This window comes from Lemur catta, chromosome X, assembly GCF_020740605.2.
Source record: "Lemur catta isolate mLemCat1 chromosome X, mLemCat1.pri, whole genome shotgun sequence".
Classification (NCBI taxonomy): domain Eukaryota; kingdom Metazoa; phylum Chordata; class Mammalia; order Primates; family Lemuridae; genus Lemur; species Lemur catta.
In genome coordinates, this window is record NC_059155.1 from 17,821,271 (window position 1) to 17,839,899 (window position 18,629).

Below are 18,629 nucleotides of genomic sequence, written 5' to 3' on the forward strand. Positions count from 1 at the left end.
TGTGGGCTGGCACAAGAGGAAAAAGAAGGAAGGTGTGGGAGCATCTTTTAGATTCCTCTGGGAGGTTAGAAGCAGATGGAGACATCCTTGAGGCCTGGACATTGGGAATCAGAATGTGGGAAAGAATTTGAGAAGGAAAATTGTTCATGCTTTCAATTAAATAAACCATATATGAATCAGAAGTTCAAATACAGCTGCTAAAAGGAGAACATGCAGTCTTGGGAGTAGAGGGTGCTTTTTTACTTTGTTGCCTTATAAAAGGCAACAAAATTTTTTTAAAAAAATTAAAAAGCTGATTTGACAGAAATACTAAAAGTTAAGTGTTTCGAGCTGAAATGTTTTTTTGCCAGAACCATTCTCACAGTAGCTTTTATGCATAAAATGTTGTCTTGCATTCTTTAGTGTCTTAGGCATATTTAAACGAGAGGACTGGGAAAAAAAATCATTTTGGGACCATGGTCACATTGACCCTTGTCATAACTCTTGTCCAGGCCATGCACATTAAGACTGCAGTTATTTCTAAGGGATAATCGTAGGCTTTCTGATTGTAGAAAGAGAACAGGGACATGTGAGTTGTGCCCCAAAATGTCATCTATCACTATCCCTTGGGAAAGAAGGCAAGTATGTGAAAGGCTGTAAACAACTTGCAGAACCTAATAGGAGCTTTTTTGGCAATCAAGAGCTAAGGCAGATATTCATGTAACACCCAAGACCACCAAGTAAAAGGAGGTGACAGTTGCTTCCTGCAAGCTTGTCTTACGGTGTTCAAGCTGGAGTTGCCTTTTTCAATGCATCTTTTCATCTGCTACCACCCTTCTTACTCTGCTAGGGTCTTGATCCCTTTCCTCACTGATATGCATGTGCTATATCACAGCAATTATTCAACAGCACAGTTCTGAAGTTGAGGAAGACAACATCTCGTACTTTACTGTAACTTGCATATGCTTCACTCTACCTAAATGAGCAAAAAGCCACTATCTCAAAACCAGAGGTCTGGAGCCTTAAAGGCCACAGCCCTTTATTGGGCTAATTTGAATTTTTATTTTTAATATTTTTAGATATATTAATAAAGCAATATATTCTTGGTTTTTTAAAAAATTAAATATTAAAAATGTATCATTTAAAAAAATAATCAAGTATATCTCCCCATCAATGTTTACCCAAGAAAACAGTTAATAGTTTGGGGCATAGACTTGGAAACCTCCTTCAACGCTTATAAGGATATCTACACCTTGTCCAGATCTTTTTATATTTTAGAGAATAAATGGGGTCAGAGTGTTTTGAAGGTTGCTTTTTTTTTCACTTCCTATAACTTGAACATTTTCTAAATTAGTACATTTAGAAGTATTTCTTTTTAAAAATTTTTATTTTTAATTATTATGGGTACATAATAGTTACATATATATTTATAGGGTGCATGTGATGTTTTGATATAGGCATACAATGTGAATTAAGCAAATCAGGATAATTGGGCTATCCATCACCTCAGGCATTTATCATTTCTTAGCATTTCATTTTTCTTATTTCAGAATATTATGGAGGTACAAACATTTTTTTAACCTTTTATGTCACATGGTATGACTATGCCATAATTCATTTAATCAGCTCTTTATAGATGAACGCATAGGTTGTTTTTCCAATGTTTGCTAGTATAATAACCACAGCAGCAATGAAATGTGTATATATTTTTGTTTAAAAATTGCTGTTTCTGGCCAGGTGCAGTGGCTCACGCCTGCAATCCTAGCACTCTGGGAGGCCGAGGAGAGGGATCACTCGAGCTCAGGAGTTCGAGACCAGCCTGAGCAAGAGTGAGACCCTGTCTCTACTAAAAATAGAAAGAAATTAGCCAAACAACTAAAAAATAAAGAAAATTAGCCAGGCATGGTGGCGCATGCCTGTAGTCCCAGCTACTCTGGAGGCTGAGGCAGGAGGATCACTTGAGCCCAGAAGTTTAAGGTTGCTGTGAGCTAGGCTGACACCATGACATCCTAGCCCAGGCAACAGAGCAAGACTCTGTCTCAAAAAAGAAAAATTGCTGTTTCTCTGATTATGGGAATAGTATACGTCCATGCTAGAAAACTTGGAGAATACAGAAAATTATAAACAAGAAGAATAAAAACACCTGGAACCCTATCACTAAAATATAAACATTGGTAACATATTGGTATATAGTTGCTCAATCTTTTATCTGGGCAAGAGCATAAAGGGGTGGCTGCTTGTGTTATACTTTTTTCCCCACTATTTTGGGATAGCACCAGATGTAACAAATCCTGTTAGTAGTCTGATATACATTTCCCCTTCTTCCTTACTAAAGGAATTCAATTCTGTCCAGAATAGTAATGTTCCCAGCTAAAAATTGATGCTACCCAGTTAGTGGAAGTTAGGGGTAACCATGTGACATTGTTCTGGATGAATGAGATAGAAGGGGAACTTTACTGGAGGTTTTGGGCAACATTTTGCTTCCCTTATTATTTTCTTTTTCCCTTCCTGGCCTGGAGCACGCAGGCGAGGCTAGATATGGAACAGTCCCCTTGTGACAAGTATGAGGATAAGAACCATAGACTAAGAATGGTAGAATAGAAAGGTAGAAGGAGCCAGGGACACTGGAGACATTGTGAAGACATTGAAGAAACACTGGACATTCTACCTTCATATTTTCGGTAATATGAGAAAAATAAAACCCTATTTTAAAAAATCTAATATAGTCAGGGTTCCAGTATATGAAAATAAACATAATCCCTGATATTCTGTATAGGCAGGCTTTTTTATCCTACTTCATTCATTTGACATTACATTGTGAGTGATTCCCCATGACATGAAGTATTTCTTAAAAGCAAAACTCTTAATGGCTGCATAGTATGTACTCTGTTGTGGTCCCAACAACTGCTCTGTAGTCAGTATCAATAATAATTAGAAAACCCCAAATCAATCTGAAATTGATTGATTCTGTAGCTGCTTGTTGACATGGCCCTTAGTAGGACTGCAGACCTCAGCCAAACAGCTAGCTCAGGAGAGCTGGTCACTCCCCAGAGCTGCAGAATCACCTGGAGGAAGCAGTGGCCCAGGTGGAGCTTGAGGAGAGCAAAGGCGAGAGTGCAGCTAGCTGCTGAGTGAGCAAGCAAAGGCGCTTCCATGGAGCTGTTCTCTGATGACAAAGAGAAGTTGAAACTCCCATAAAAGCAGCCCTTTCTTCAACACCGGTGGCCCCATTCTCATTCTGGGGCCTTTAACAACTTGGTTTTTATAGGGTTATGCTGATTTTTGTGAAAGTCACCGGAGCACCATTATTTCTGTACTCCAAATCGAAGTTCACTAAGTACGGAGAAAACTTCACTGAAAAGCAGTTGGCTGGTTCTAATGGATAAGATGACGGGATAATATTTTGAGGTTTTAACTATTTTTTTTTCCTTAGTATATTCTGCCCTTTTCTTTCTCTCCATCTAAACAGGTAGTTGTCTCTGTTCTCACTGTCTTGAGGGAAAAAGAAGTAGGGTAACTCAGCAAAAAACAGAAGTATCTTGCAAGTCCAGGGATTCAAGAGGTTTAAGCCCATTGAGGAAGAAATTCCACAGGAGCAGAGGACCTTTAAAATATAGAAAGATAGAAGGCTTTTCCTCAGACTAGAAGTGGATTCTACCAAGGTGGGCAAGACGAATGGAGCCGAAACTCTTAAAGAAAATCAACAACCTTTATTCATTTCCCAGAAATTCTAGCATGGAAGCATCAAGACCCAAGAAAGCAATGCCTGTGAGGTGCTTCTTGGCAAGCCAGTCTGTATGCAGAGTTGGCCAAGATTCTTGAGCCCAAAGAGCAGTAGGAAAGTAGCCAAAGACATCTGACTTGAAGGGACCTGTGGGCCAGGAGAGTGGACATCTCAGCAATAATCTATTCAGACCTCCAATTAACAACTATATGCCTGTGCTCTCATCACTGTAACTCACCCCATCTTCCCCAACACCTTGGCACCATATAAGATCCCAAAAGCACGACATTGTCAACCTTAAAGAGCCCACCGCTGGGGCCCAAAGTCTGAAATATCCATGGTATAGAAAGAGATATTTTTGCACAGCAGTGATTGAAGTCTGAGAGTCCTATATGCTATAACAACTTTAAGAGTGAGCTCTCCTAATCAGGCTTTTTATCATGCAATGATTCACTATGATGTTTTCTGCTCTGGCCAAGAAAAAAAAAATCCTATTCTGCAAAAAAGGAAATTTATCTCACACTTATGAAAAGGCACACACTGGAATAGCTGTGTCTTAAGATTCTGGCATTAACTTCTCCCCCCGAATCATATTCACATTCAGGGCTATACAGAACTACACCCTAACAAAAGTCAATTTTAAAATGTTTAACTTATCAGCCAGCTCTACCACAATTTGAAGTTACGATGCCAGGAAGTCTGTTGATTTCAAATCTGAAAAGAATATCACCAAGCCACACCTTTCAAAAATTTTATTAACATATGATTCTTTGCTGAACAAGGAAGATGGGAAATGTAGTTGCATTCAAAAAGAATGCATGGAGACTGCCAAGAAAGCAAATAATTTTTGGAAGTCACCCTTATTTGGAAATATTCTAGTTATAGAACTATGGTTGTTTAAACAAAAGCATCCACCATATCTCCTTCTGAAAACATGTCCTTCCAAAATACAGTAAAGGAATCAAATACTATGCTACCCAGTTCTTCTATGATTTACTTGAAAACAACTTAGGTTAAAAAAAAAACCAACAAAGTCTGCCAAGAACTGCAAGTAGCTTCCTGTAGGCATTGTGATGTAGTGGAAAAAGCACAGCCTTTGGGATCAGACAGACCTGTTTCCGAAGCCTGGCTGCACTCAACTAATTGGGTGACCTTGGGCAAGTAACTTTATCTTTTCTATGATTCATCTGTAAAAATGATTAAATTACCTAAAATGAGAAAACATATGTGAGAGTTCTTATTGAAGACTACCCCCCCTCTAGGCCTTAATGGAAAAGCAGAATTGTTATACATGCTTATTCTGATATATAGTAACAAATGAGTACATGTCTTAGTAAGTGCACAAAACTATTTAGATGAGCTCTAGAAGGTTTTGAACACAGCAAAACAACAGAAAGCGATACTTGGACAAGTGCAAAATTAGAAAGTGGAATGAAATACATTGAAATAAATTCGACTTATTCTACTTCAAATTGCTCCCATAAAGATCTTTTTTAAGGTTACTAGTTGCTTTATGGAATTCGCTATAAGCAAGGCATCTAGAAAGCCTAATGTAGTAAAATGCCAGGCCTTGCTATTTCTAAGGGAATTATGAGAATGAGATCAATGAAAAATGGATATTAGCAGTTTCTATCCTTTTGGCCAGCATAAAATATCAGCTGAAGTCCAAAAGCAGCAGATGAGCTGACATAGTAGAATGAAGACACTAGGGTCAATGGTAAAATTATAAAGTAGCCACCCTATCTCAAGGCATTCTCTCAGTTGTCCAATAATTTCTTGATGTCCTTTGGCTGTGTTGAAATCATTCAGTTAAGAAACCTCTACTCTAATTAAGTGTTATAATTCAGAGGTCTGTAAATTATGGCACATGAGCCAATTGGGTCCTATGTGTTTTTATAAATAAAGCTTTATGGGATCACAGTCATGCTCGTTCAGCTATGTATTGTTATGACTGCTTTCACACTATAACAGCAGAATTGAGTAGTTGTGACAGAGATCGTACAATCCACAAAGACTAAAATATTTACTATCTAGGCCTTTGCAGAAAAAAATGTACCAGTCCCTGCTCTAACCCCTAATGACACACTGACCATGTTAATGCTATTTGTGGATTGCCTGGGAGAACATTTTTGAGCAGAGAGAGAGTTCTCTTGTGCACCTTACCCATACTTAATTCTCTTTCCAACACAATAGAAGCCAGCAATGTGGCATCCTGTATTAGAAAATTTTGCAAATTTTAACTTAGAGTGGCTGTAAACTTTGAGTTATAAAAAAGACATGTGAAAGTTCATCTGCAGTTAGCTGCCTTCATTTTGTTATCTCACTTAAACAAACCCAAGTATAGCCAAAGTCAGCTTTGGGGGAGGTCTACCAATCCCTTAGGAGATTTTCTTTGAAATAATATGACCGAAACACATTAGCTGTCCAACATTCTTTGTAAAGTTTTGAAAACTTTGAGAATCACAGCAATGATATCTGTTGGAATACTGAGCTATGAGCTATAGCACTGTTGTGTTTCATGAACCTTCCTCCCAAATCAGCATTGACAATCAGTCTAATTCAGGCCATAGCTCATCCTCCCAAATAATGTGGTTTGAGAGATAAGGAATCTGAATGAAGTAAAATAATGGCTAAAATAACTTGAAAAACAGATAGAGGTCTGGAATCAGGGCAAAATCTCCATTCTAAGTATGCAAAGCCTTCAAGATGGATCCAAGCTACCACAAGTAATTCAAAAGCTATAACTTACTTGTGTCAAAAGGTCCTTGATAAAAGAAGCTGGAGAAGAGAAAATCAAAAGAAGATTAGTCTGGCTTTCTTTGTTCTTCATGGACAAGTTCCAAGGTAAAGTTCAAATTAAAGTTAGTCTTGGTTATTTAGTTTTATTATGCCTACAACAAAAGTAAAACACTCTCTGTATTTTTCCCAATAAGTTGCAGGTTTTAAAATGTATTTTCAAATGCAAGTAATGGAGGGAAGCTTGCTTTGGAAAATAGGATCTAAATAAAGGCCAGCAGAGTTTATAGTCTGGGCACTGAGGAAGATGAAATTTTAAATGGCAAATTAGTATATCTTTAACAACAAAGCAACGTATAATAACATAGTTTCATACGTTTCACAGATAGCTCTTACTGGATTCTAAATCTGGTTCTGCCATTTGGTTGCTAAAGAACTTCACTTCTCAGGTTTTCCCTGAGAGACAAAAAAACAAACAAACAAACAAAAAACCAAGAATGAAAGCTATTCCTAGAATAATGTGGTGACTTGAGGACTCTTAAATTCTAAATTGTATTACAGGTATATACTTAACCTTTTGGAGGAAAAGAAAAGAAGGCCTTTACCATAGACCCTGGTGTTATTTGTAAAAATGCTTTGAAACAGAGGTGTCAGAACAAGGCAATAGAGTAAATCTCATGGTACCAGGAGCCCCACTATTGGGTCAGCAATTATTTTGGAGAACTCAAGAAATGAACTACTACCAGGTTAACAGAAATGTAGTGACACATCTATCCTGCCCACAGGCTTAGGGACAGGGAGAACCAGCATTGAAACATGTGCACGTGTCCTTAAAGCTGAGTAGATTACTTTTATTACTTTCAGTCAGCCACTGATGAGGGGCCTTGGATCATGTTCACCAGAAAGGGAGAAATGAAAACTGAAATACTAAAGGCAGAGAACTGGAATACTGCTGAGTTCCCCCAGCGTCTGCACTTACAGTAAATTTCCCTTTGCCCAAAGTAAAAAGACAGTCTTTTCAGGAGGCTCTGTCGACTTGTGATTAGGAATCAGGCAATTTTAACCTCTACACAGAAGCAAGAGCAAGCAGCAGACTTTTAAATTGTAAATCACATCATGTTCAACCTTTCCCGTGAGTTTTAATCACTTTTTGAATCCAAGCTAAAATTCTCATCATGGGCCAATGTTGGCCCTACATGTTTTTTATTCTGTTTACCTCTCTGATCTCATGTCGCACAACTTTGTGCACTCTACTCCAGCCACATTCTTCTCCTTGCCATTTCTAGAATATGCCAAACCCGTTCTCACCTGAGAACCTTCAGACTGTTTGCCCGTTTGTCCTGGAAAGCTTTCCCCCCTGGAATTTCATATAGTTTATTCCCTCACTACATTAATGTCAAACATCATCACCTAAGAGTGGCTGTTTCTGACTCCTTTGTATAAAATTACTCCCCCCCCACACACTCATTCTATATCCCCCTTTCCTGCTTTAATTTTCCAGTGAATAGTTATCAGCACATGAGGATACAGTACATACATGTTGATTAATTTTTATCTATCCCTCACAAGACTGTAAGCTCCATGAGGGCAGGGACTTGGTTTTGTTCACTCCTTGCCCCTGAGGTTTAGAATAGGGCCCAGCACATACGGGTGCTCAACTAATATTTGCTGAATGAATAAATGAATTGAAACAGATACTCCAATGAAATCAGCTTTTGTAGAAATTTTGCTTCAAGACTGTATGAGACTTAAAATATCTCAAACAGTTAAACATATGAAAATCAATTTTTAAATGACTTCTGGAAAAGTTCATTCCCTAAATGACCTTGGCCATTCCACACTTTAACTCACTCACATTTCAACTTCCTCCTACATGCTGCCATTTAAGCTTGATTCCTCTTTAGTAGCAAGACATGGGGTTGGTATAATGCCTATTGCTGGTCTCAGAATATCCAAACACTCTTATTTTGTCAAGGCTGGAGAGAGATTTAAATATCTTTTGTTCAGAAGAATCCCAGAAATAGCAGATATAATCACTCTTTTGGAAAATTAGACCCACAGAAATTGTTGGTCTTTCTAAGCAGACTCAAGTACCAACATATTATCCTCACTCAGTACCATAGAATTGCATACCCTTGCACCCAAAGAGGTTTCTGCCATTTAATCAATAAGAAACCCTCATATTGTTTATGGAGTAGGTGTAATGGACTGAACTCATCAATGCACTTGCTCTGGTGTACTTGGAGAGAAAGTTAGCAGGTTCTGGAAGCTATCTGGGGCCATGGAGCAAAGATTTTATCTGTATCAATGAAACTCAACAGCTCAGCCAAGTATTGACAGTGACACCATTATTAGCTCCACTGTGTACCTAAGTGAATAAATGTTTCCTATATTATCTTATGTTGCTCCCTCCTGGCCTCCCATATTTCACTCTGGTCAAACTGGCCTACTCCCCTTTACTGATCGTGCCCTGTATTTTTCTGCTGACTATTTTTGCACCTGTTGTTCCCTAATTTGTATGATAGCTTTTTAAAATTTATCTAACATACCTCTTCCAGTTAACTATAAGCCCATTCATTCATTCATTTAAGTACAGCCTCACATCAAAGGGGAAAAGAAAATAAGTAAACTAATTTAAAGATCTGATCAGGAGATTTCCTTGCTAAAACTTACAGTAGAAATGTGGCAATAGGGATTTTTGATGCCAGATCGAGCTGCTGAGAGTCTTTGACTCAAGTCAAGTTCCAGAAAGGTCTATCTCCAGTTTTAGAAATCAAGGTGACTTAGTTCTATGTAAACCTGGATTAGCCAAAAACATAGTTCAATAAATAGTTTTAACACTTATGCTCAAAGTCAAATAAGGCACATTTCTTACCACAAAGGGTAAAAAAAAAAACCATGAACCATCAAATATAATAAATGGGGTACATGATAAAATAAAACATGCACATGGTTAGGAACATATCATTTTATTCCTCTTCACCTCCTCCTCGGTGCCTGACAATGTATGTACTGTACATAATAGATACTCAATATATATTTAAGAAATTGAATGGAATTCAATTTTCCAAACTAGAAATAGCACATTGAAATCCCACCTTGGTGTGAATATTCTTTGTTCAGCATAGACTTGCTATAAGGTATGTGGAATGTGAGAGGCTGGTAAACATTAATTTCAAGTACCAGGTCAAAATGACATTGAAAAATAAGATCAGTTTAGCCCTACGGTTCAATGGTTCAACATGCAAACTGCCACACCAAAACAGAAATTGAAAAATAAGAACATTTGTACTTAAGGTATAAAGTTTCAAATAAGATATACCCTATGTTAAGATATTACATCACCAAAACTATGCTTTTTTCATTTGCAACATTTTCAAAAACCTTTTTAAAGTTTTCTAAGATTAAAGGCAAGTAGCAAATATTTCACATTTCAGAGTCAGTTATCCTTGAAAATTATGGAAATTATTTCTGTTTTGGTTGATCATGGAATAGGCTGATAACCATAAATTACCACGCAACACAAGAAGGAAAAAGAAGGTTCACAGTTAAATGCTCTATTTGTAACTGTTTATTTAATTTTAAATGTGAGATGCAGGATGGTAGAGATATATCATGGGCTTTCTCAAAATTCTGTATTCATTTTTGATTTGTAAATGCCTGAGTTACAGGGCTGGAATAAGCCCTTTAGAGGCACTAAGCCATGAAAAGATTACAGTGCCTCCACTTTATATGTTATTTAAAATTAAAAATATATAATACAATTTATAGAACAGTATACCAAAAAAGTCAATTTCATTGTATGATAATCTTTAAGGTAATACATACCAGTATTAAGTAAACAGAAGTCTAAGATATACTTGATTTTTCTGCCTTGATATTTTGCATGAAATAATAAACACCAAATTCTCCCACCCCACAAAAAGATTGTGCCCCAAGTTTGCAAGCATGTGCTCCATCTCTCTACTGGGTAAACCAGTGCTGGGTGAGATCACATTGCCTTCTCTAGCTTTAGAATCTTAAGCACAGTATTTCTTTAGAGCAATCTGTAGCTGATGACTATCCAAAAATAAGTTTGCCTTGAGTAGAAGTGTGAAGGATATAGCTCTTATAATGGCTACCAGTGTAGGCAGTCTGTAAATCCAGGGAAACCAGGTGCTGACACAGCGTGACTGCAGGGGCACCTTGCGGCAATCTGATCCTACTGACCTGTATTTCTCACCATGTAGTTAATTCCCGTGGCTCTTGTTAAGGAGAAATGGACAGCTTAACCGGATCGAGGCATTCTGTTGCGTCGGAGGAATAACATCTGTAGGAATTGGTTTATGTAACTAAAATATATTCCTTTGCCACCAAACCAAAAGCTGGACATACAACTGGTCAACACTGGTGGAGCTGAGATGGGGATGAGAGGAGAGGAAATCTGGAATGTGGTCTATACTAAATTCTGTCTGTGTGTTTTTTAAAGTTGTGTTTAGATGTAGCTAAGTTTTATAATACCAAGCTATTTTTAGGGGATGGTCTAGATCAGGAACAAAAATATTTTTGCATGTGTCAGATCGCTCACAGACGACCAGGTGCACGGCTGGCAGATACCAGGTGGAAAAAAGCAGGAAAGCAACCGCGGAGATTGAAAAGGCACTCTCTTTAGGAAAGAACTGGTCAACAAGGCGGAGAAGGAAGCAGAGGAGCAGTTCACGCTGTGGAGCTGATTAATTTTTCTGTCGTGGAAGCTGGGTACATGAGGCAGATTTTTCCATAAGCTTGCAAACAGGGAAAGATCGAACAGTTCAGAAGGAACAGAACTAAGTGCCACAGGATACATGAACCAGGAAAATCATCTTTCTAGAGTAGTTAAGCTCATAATGTAAGGCAGGGGTGAGGGGCTGGGGAATGCAGGAGTTTTGAGTCTTGATTGGACTGTTAGAAATCTAAGTCAATAACCAAAGAGTGAAAACAGCCCAAAGATCCATCATCAGATGAACGAATAAACTATGGTATATACATACAATTGAATATGATTCAGCTGTATAAAAGGAATGAAGTACTGATACATGCTGCAACATGGATGGGCCTGAGAAACATGATGCTAATTGGAAAGAATTCAAACATAAAAGATCACCTATTGTATGATTCCATTTATATGAAATGCCCAGAAGAGGCAAATTTATACAGAAACCAGATTGGTGGTTGCCAGGGGTTAGGGGAGGGGAATTGAGGAGTGATTATTTAATGGGTGTGAAGTTGCCTTTTTGGGTGATGAAAACATTTTGTAACTAGTTAGTGGCAGTACGTGCATGATATGGTGAAACACTGAATTGTTCACTTTAAAATGGTTAATTTAATGTGAATTTCACCTAAATAAAAAAATATTTTGTCTTGCTTAAATCACAGGAGGCTATAACTCTAACCTTCAATGTTCAAAGCCACTTAGTTCTTTTTAAGCCTGAGTTACATCAAAATCAGAAAATAGCATTTAAGGATTACTGAGAACAGTAGCTAATTATTTCTAAATCTTTTTATATCTGTACACCTTGATTTACTTATATGCTTTAATGAAGAATATTATTTTATATAATAAAGAATATGTATAACCAGTGGTGATATTCAAAATATTTAATGACTTGTATAGCGTGGACCCTGACAAATCAGATACAATGCCAGCTGTCAACAACCAGTGGGCAAATATTCTACTGACATTATCTCTGATAACCAACTTAATGGGAAGTTTGGCTGAGAAAACAATGAAGCTGGTCCCAGCTCGCCCAGTGTCCGTGCCGTGCCTCACGGCCCAGACTTCAACAGACCTCACCAAAATGGAACATGCCATGGAAACCATGATGTTTACATTTCACAAATTTGCTGGAATAAAGGCTACTTAACAAAGGATGACCTGAGAGTACTCATGGAAAAGAGTTCCCTGGATTTTTGGAAAATCAAAAAGACCCTCTGGCCTTGGACAAAGTAATGAAGGACCTGGACCAGTGCTGAGATGGCAAAGTGGGCTTCCAAAGCTTCTTTTCCCTAATTGCAGGCCTCACCATTGCGTGCAACGACTATTTTGTAGTACACATGAAGCAGAAGGGAAAGAAGTAGGCAGAACTGAGCAATTACTCTACCCTGGTAAGAGTTCTCTCAAAGGATTGCTTAAGAAATCTGCCCCACAGCTTCTCCCTGTGCAAGGATTTCATGAGCAGATCAGGACCCCCAGAAAATGTACAAATAAAATCCACCTCACATTTGACAAGCAGAGAAAGAAAAGTTAATTAAATGCTAGATAAGCTTTTGATTTTTATATTGTTTGCATCCTCTTGCCCTCAATAAACAAAGTCCTTTTTTAGTTCCAAGTTAAAAAAAAGGAAAAAAGAAAAAGAAAACAATGAAGCCATGACCAAGCCACCAACACCTTCCCTATGACGATGTGTCTGACCTGTACACATAGTACCCAGGAGGAAATAAATAGCCTCACGGGCACTGGTATTGAAAGTCGTGTCATGTATATCTATGATATGCTGTGGATTCAATGTTTGCATTCCCTCAAAATTCATACGCTGAAGTCCTAACTCCCAATGTTATGGTATTTGGAGACGGGGCCTTCGGAAAGTAATTAGGGTTAGATGAAGTCATGAGGGTGGGGTCCTCATGATGGGATTAGTTCCCTTATAGGAAGAGACACTAGAAAACTCACTTTTTCTCCCAAAGTGAACACAAAGAAGAGGTCATGTGAGCACATAGCGAGGTGGCAGGCTGCCTACAAGCAAAAGAGAAGCAGCCTCAAAATGAAACTTACCTTACTGAACCTTGATACTGGACTTCCAGCCTCCAGAACTGTGAGAAATCAATTTCTGTTGTTGAAGCCATTCAATCTGTGGTGTTTTGTTATGGCAGCCTGAGCAGACTAAGACATAAAGACTCCAATTTTTAAATTTTTCTTACCCATGTAGGTCTTTGTATTCCTTGTTTTTGAGGAAGTCAAAGAAGGGTTTGTATCTCCATTCTGAAGGCATTCTGTGTATGGGCCCTTTTTCTACATTACTTTCTTATTTATTTTGAACACCAAGTACCTTAATGTGGTAAAAAGATAACAAATAGTTTGGCATTTATCCAAGGAATGATGAATAAGATAAAATAAAAGTGATCTTATCATTGCATGTTTTTGCAATTCTAAGTGAATATGTACATATTTATTACTGATAAGTTGTAAATAATATAGGGGTTTAACTTTTTATTACTAAAGTTGGTTGGGAATGTAGAGGATTTTATTTTTCTGGTAAATTACCTTGAAGGAGCTTGCTAGGACCTTTCTAACTTATTAGTGAATAAGTGAATAATGAATAACTTATTCATTATCTGGCTTAAATGCTAAATAGTCTGTAACAGGCAAAATCATTAGGCTGTATGTCACGGCTCACATTCTGTTGGGAAACCAGGTCAACAAATGCCAAGAAGGATAGCTGAAGACCTTTGTCTGGGATTAAAACACAAGGACATGCCACCTAAGGGTTGACGTGATAGCTCTGGATTCCTTCTTTTCATCTTATCTTCTGTTCTTGTTCATCTCAGACAAAATACATTTATGTTATGATTCCTATGGTTAAGACTTGTATCCAGATGAATTGACTTGTAGCAGTCTGGCCAGGGAAATACTAATTCCATTTAATCTATGTAGCTCAAAGTAAGTAGCCATGAAAATAAAAGAATGGAAATATTTACACTTGTCTCCTACATCTCTAAGATCCAACTCTCCTTTCAGAGAAAGGAAAAGAGCATTTTAGCCAAAATCTGTGGAAGATAGACCTGCTATATTTAAAACAATGTTATTTTTGTATAGATTTTTGAAAATCTAGGAAATGTATTGATTTTAGCTCTCATTTAAAGTGCCTTAAAATGACTATTTTTCTAATAATGTTTTAGATATCATTCATTTTGTATTCTAAAATATTATTCACATAGTGTAATGCAGTAGCAAATATGATCAGATGCCTGGCCTGTCTGCTTTTTGACAATTTTGATAAACTATTACAGTCTGGAGAAACAAGTTGGAGGTAACCCAGCAGCAAGCAGGGTGCTGGTTTGGGAGAGGAGAATGAGGGGTTCTCCCTGCTGCATGGTAGACACTCAAGCCAAAGCAGCAGCCAACGATATGTTGATATCTGTGGAGAAGTCCACATGGAAAATAAGAAATGAAGTTAAAAGATGCAATGAAATGAAATGAATGTGGACACAGGATAATGTACAAAAACAGAACGGAAAGATGTGCAGGTTATGATGCTCAATAAAATGCATGAATTCAGAGGAACATTTTCACTTGTATTTGGATTTCCCATCAACCTTTCAAGTTGTTGTGTGACTTTTAGTTAGCATACTTATCTCCATCGACACAACTGCAAGCGTACTGCTCTATTTTGTAACTATAAATTATTATAAAAATTAAATATGGATTCAAATCATAGCTAACATTTAAGAGGATACTTTTACACAGAGTATCTCTCTTTTTTTTATTTCAGCATATTATGAGGGTACAAAAGTTTAGGTTCCGTATATTGCCCTTGCCCCCCACCCCCTCGAGTCAGAGCTTCAAGCGTGTCCATCCCCTAGACGCTGCACATCACACTCATTATGTATGCATACACCCATCCCCTCCCCCCCTCATATCCCAATTAATGTTTTTCCTAAATGTGCCTTTAGGTGATGATCAGCAAAACCAATTTGATGGTGAGTACATGTGGTGCTTATTTTTCCATTCTTGGGATACTTCACTTAGTAGAATGGGTTCCAGCTCTATCCAGGAAAATACAAGAGGTGCTATATCACCACTGTTTCTTATAGCTGAGTAGTACTCCATGGTATACATATACCACATTTTATTAATCCACTCATGTATTGATGGGCACTTGGGTTGTTTTCACATCTTTGCAATTGTGAATTATGCTGCTATAAACATTCAAGTGCAGATGTCTTTTTTATAAAATGTCTTTTGTTCTTTTGGGTAGATGCCCAATAATGGGATTGCTGGATCAAATGTACACACGGTATCTCTTGACTAGGCGATGATGGTTGGAGCAATAGAAGGAGCATTGGCTTTGGACTCAGGGAGAGAAGCTGTTAGGCTCAGAAAAGTGATTTAACTTCTCTATACCTCTGTTTCTTCATCTGTAAAATGGGAATTATAATGGCAGCTACTTTTTAGATCTGTTGAGAGTGCAACATAAATGAACATGTATAAAACGCTTGGTGCACACTAAGCACTAGATAAATATAAATTTCTTTTCAAATGCCTCAATTATAAGTAAATTCATCTTCATTCTATAAGAAGCAGCACTAGAGAATCTCAGTAATATTATTATGTTCTTTTACCATACTTTCCATATCTTTTATGTTTTTCCCATACTATCCCTTTTATTATTCTTGTTTATCCTCTTAGCTCATTTTTAAGTATGATTTCTTTGCTACCTTGATTTACCAATGGCATTTTTATCCTCAAAGGCTGCTGCTTCCTTTCTACTCCACCTTTCTCTTTATCCCCTTTCTTACTGTCTCTAGCCTTCCATCTGCTTTTACTCAAACCTTAATTCTTCTAGGAGTTACAGCCTCTGAGGCATGTGTAGTATTTGACAGATTGCTGTTCAGCAGCTAAAGCCTGTCATAGGAAAAGCAATATACAAATGAGGTGAGACTACCACATTACTTTAGTGACATGACTGGATTTTTTTTTTTTTTTTGAGACAGGGTCTTGCTCTGTGGCCCAGGGTTAAAGTGCAGTGGCATCATTATAGCTCACAGCAACCTCCAACTCCTGGGCTCAAGCAATCCTCCTGCCTCAGCCTCCCAAGTAGTTCTAACTACAGGTGTGCACCACCATGCCCAGTTAATTTTTTTTTTTTAGAGATGGGGTCTTACTACATTGCCCAGGCTGGTCTCAAACTCTTGGCCTCAACCAATCTTTCCATCTTGGCCTCTCAAAGTTCTGGCTTTATGGGTGTGAGCCACTGTGCCAGGCCAATGACTGGATTTTTTTAACACACATGCCAGAACTTATATTTTCAAATAAGTATTGCCACAGTCAATGTAGTCACTGTGGGAGTTCATCCATTTGTCTGCAATGAGATGACTTTTATTAGTAACATGGGTCTTGGCTGGGTGCAGTGGCTCACAGAGCCTTAACAGACCCAAAACCCACTTCCTGATGTTGCCCCCCAAAGCTGTTCTTCCCACATTTTTCCTTATCTCAGTAAAGAGCAACTCTAGCCTTCAAGTTGTCCAGGCTAAAAACCAGAAAGTCATTCTTATTTCTGTCTGTTCCCCATTACCCACATCTATAAGTCCTGCCAACAATACTTTCAAAACATATTCAGAATACAACTACTTCTCATCACCTCCACTGCCACTGTCCTGGTCAAAATTTTGCCTGGATTACTACAACACTCTCCTAAATGGTCGCCCTGCTTCCTTCTTTGCCCACCTACCCATACAGTCTACTCTCAACACAGCAGCCAGAGTGATCCTGTTAAACATGAGACAGATCACATAACTCCTTTTCTCAAAAACTGCATTTCTCAGAGTGAAATCAAAAGTTATTACAATGGCCCATAAGGCCCTATGAGATCTGACTCTCTGTTTCCTCTCTGAACTCATCTCCAGCTACTCACCACCATGCTCACTTCAGGACAGCACATTGGCCTCTTATTTCTGCAACCCTCTGGTCAGTTTCCTGCCTCGGAGCCTCTCCACTTGCTGTTCGCTCCACTCCTAACATTCTTCCCACAGACGCCCACATAACTCACTCTCTCACTTTTTTTAAGTCCTTCATTGAGACTTTCTCTAACTATCCTGTCTAACTTTACAATCACACTTTTTCCGAATTATTTTTTCTTTATCACCATTTAATATGTGGTCTACTTATTTATGTTGTTTAATGTCTGCCCCCCACACCTAGAATGTAAGTTCATGAGGCAGAGATTTTGCCTGATTTGTTTATTATTGTATCTGTATTGATGTGTTTATTATTATTGCAGGCAGGACATAGAACAGAGCCCAGAACATAGTAGGTGCTCAATACATTCCATTGGATAAACGATCTCCAGCTTAAAGACCCCCAGCAGACAATTCTTTGTGTCCTGAAATGTGGCATAATTATCTGGGATTCTAGGAACAGTAATGCTGATTTTTAAAACAACAATCAAACAAAAAAACCTTGGAAGTAAGATGTAGAAAATAGAATGAGATTCCAAGGAGAATGAGATTGCAAGGGCGGGAAGTTGAGGAACTAGGGAAAGAGTAGGCAGAGAGGTAAACAGCATGAGCCCCTCCATGGGATGCTCTCAGTCTTCAGACTCCTAAACCCAAGGGGCATTTTGTTAATGTCCACCTGCCCTGAAGTAAGTGTGGTGCAGTTAGACACCTGGGTGGGACTAGGAATGCACAGATTAAGTCGGCACACGTCTGGGGACATATCATTGCACTCACGTTGAGTGTGAGAATTTCCTACTCTCAGTTGCACAAGGATGCAGAAAGTGACTTTCCTGACATGCAACATAGCAGTTTGTGAGTTCGTAGTTGGTGGAGCTGCTGAAAAAGTTTCAGCAGATAGAGAGGTACTCTCAGGATTCTATTTCACAGTGAGTAGAGAAAAAAAAAATGCCATCTTGGATTTTTCTATGGATTGAGAGCCTTTGGGAGCCCATTAAAAGCTGCATTTTCAGAAAAAGGAGAATAATTAGGTAAGACCCCATATGAATATCTCCAAATGCAGGTTCAGTGGTGGAGGAGGTAGAATATGATTGGTGGATCTGTGAATATGGGCTAAGCAATAATCTCCCTTCTGCCAATTGAGTGGTGAGTGCAACCAACTTGTTATGTATGACTCAATTTTGATCCCACACTACTGGATTCCCTCAGTGCCTAACACCTCATCTATTGTCTCTGGGGGAGTGGCAGCAATCCTCAAGAATCTTGGATTCCAGACAAAAGGTCCAGCATCCATTGCAATGGAGGGGAGGAAGGTTGGGGCCAAAGGTCCTGTTCTCAGCATATGAGATTCATTGAAGCTAAGTGCTGGGAATATAGTGATAAATAAGGCACAACCCCTGCACTCAAGGAGTTCAAACTCTATTGGGGATTGGGATGGGGAGATATGGTCATATAAATAGACCATAATAATAAACGTGTTAAGAGCAATGATGAAATACAG

The 18,629-nt window shown here is 38.3% G+C and overlaps 1 pseudogene; it reads left to right on the plus strand.

Annotated features, from left to right (window-relative positions):
• The first annotated feature begins 12,096 nt into the window (after window positions 1-12,096).
• Window positions 12,097-12,557, plus strand: LOC123628163 (annotated as a pseudogene).
• The last annotated feature ends 6,072 nt before the right edge of the window (window positions 12,558-18,629 follow it).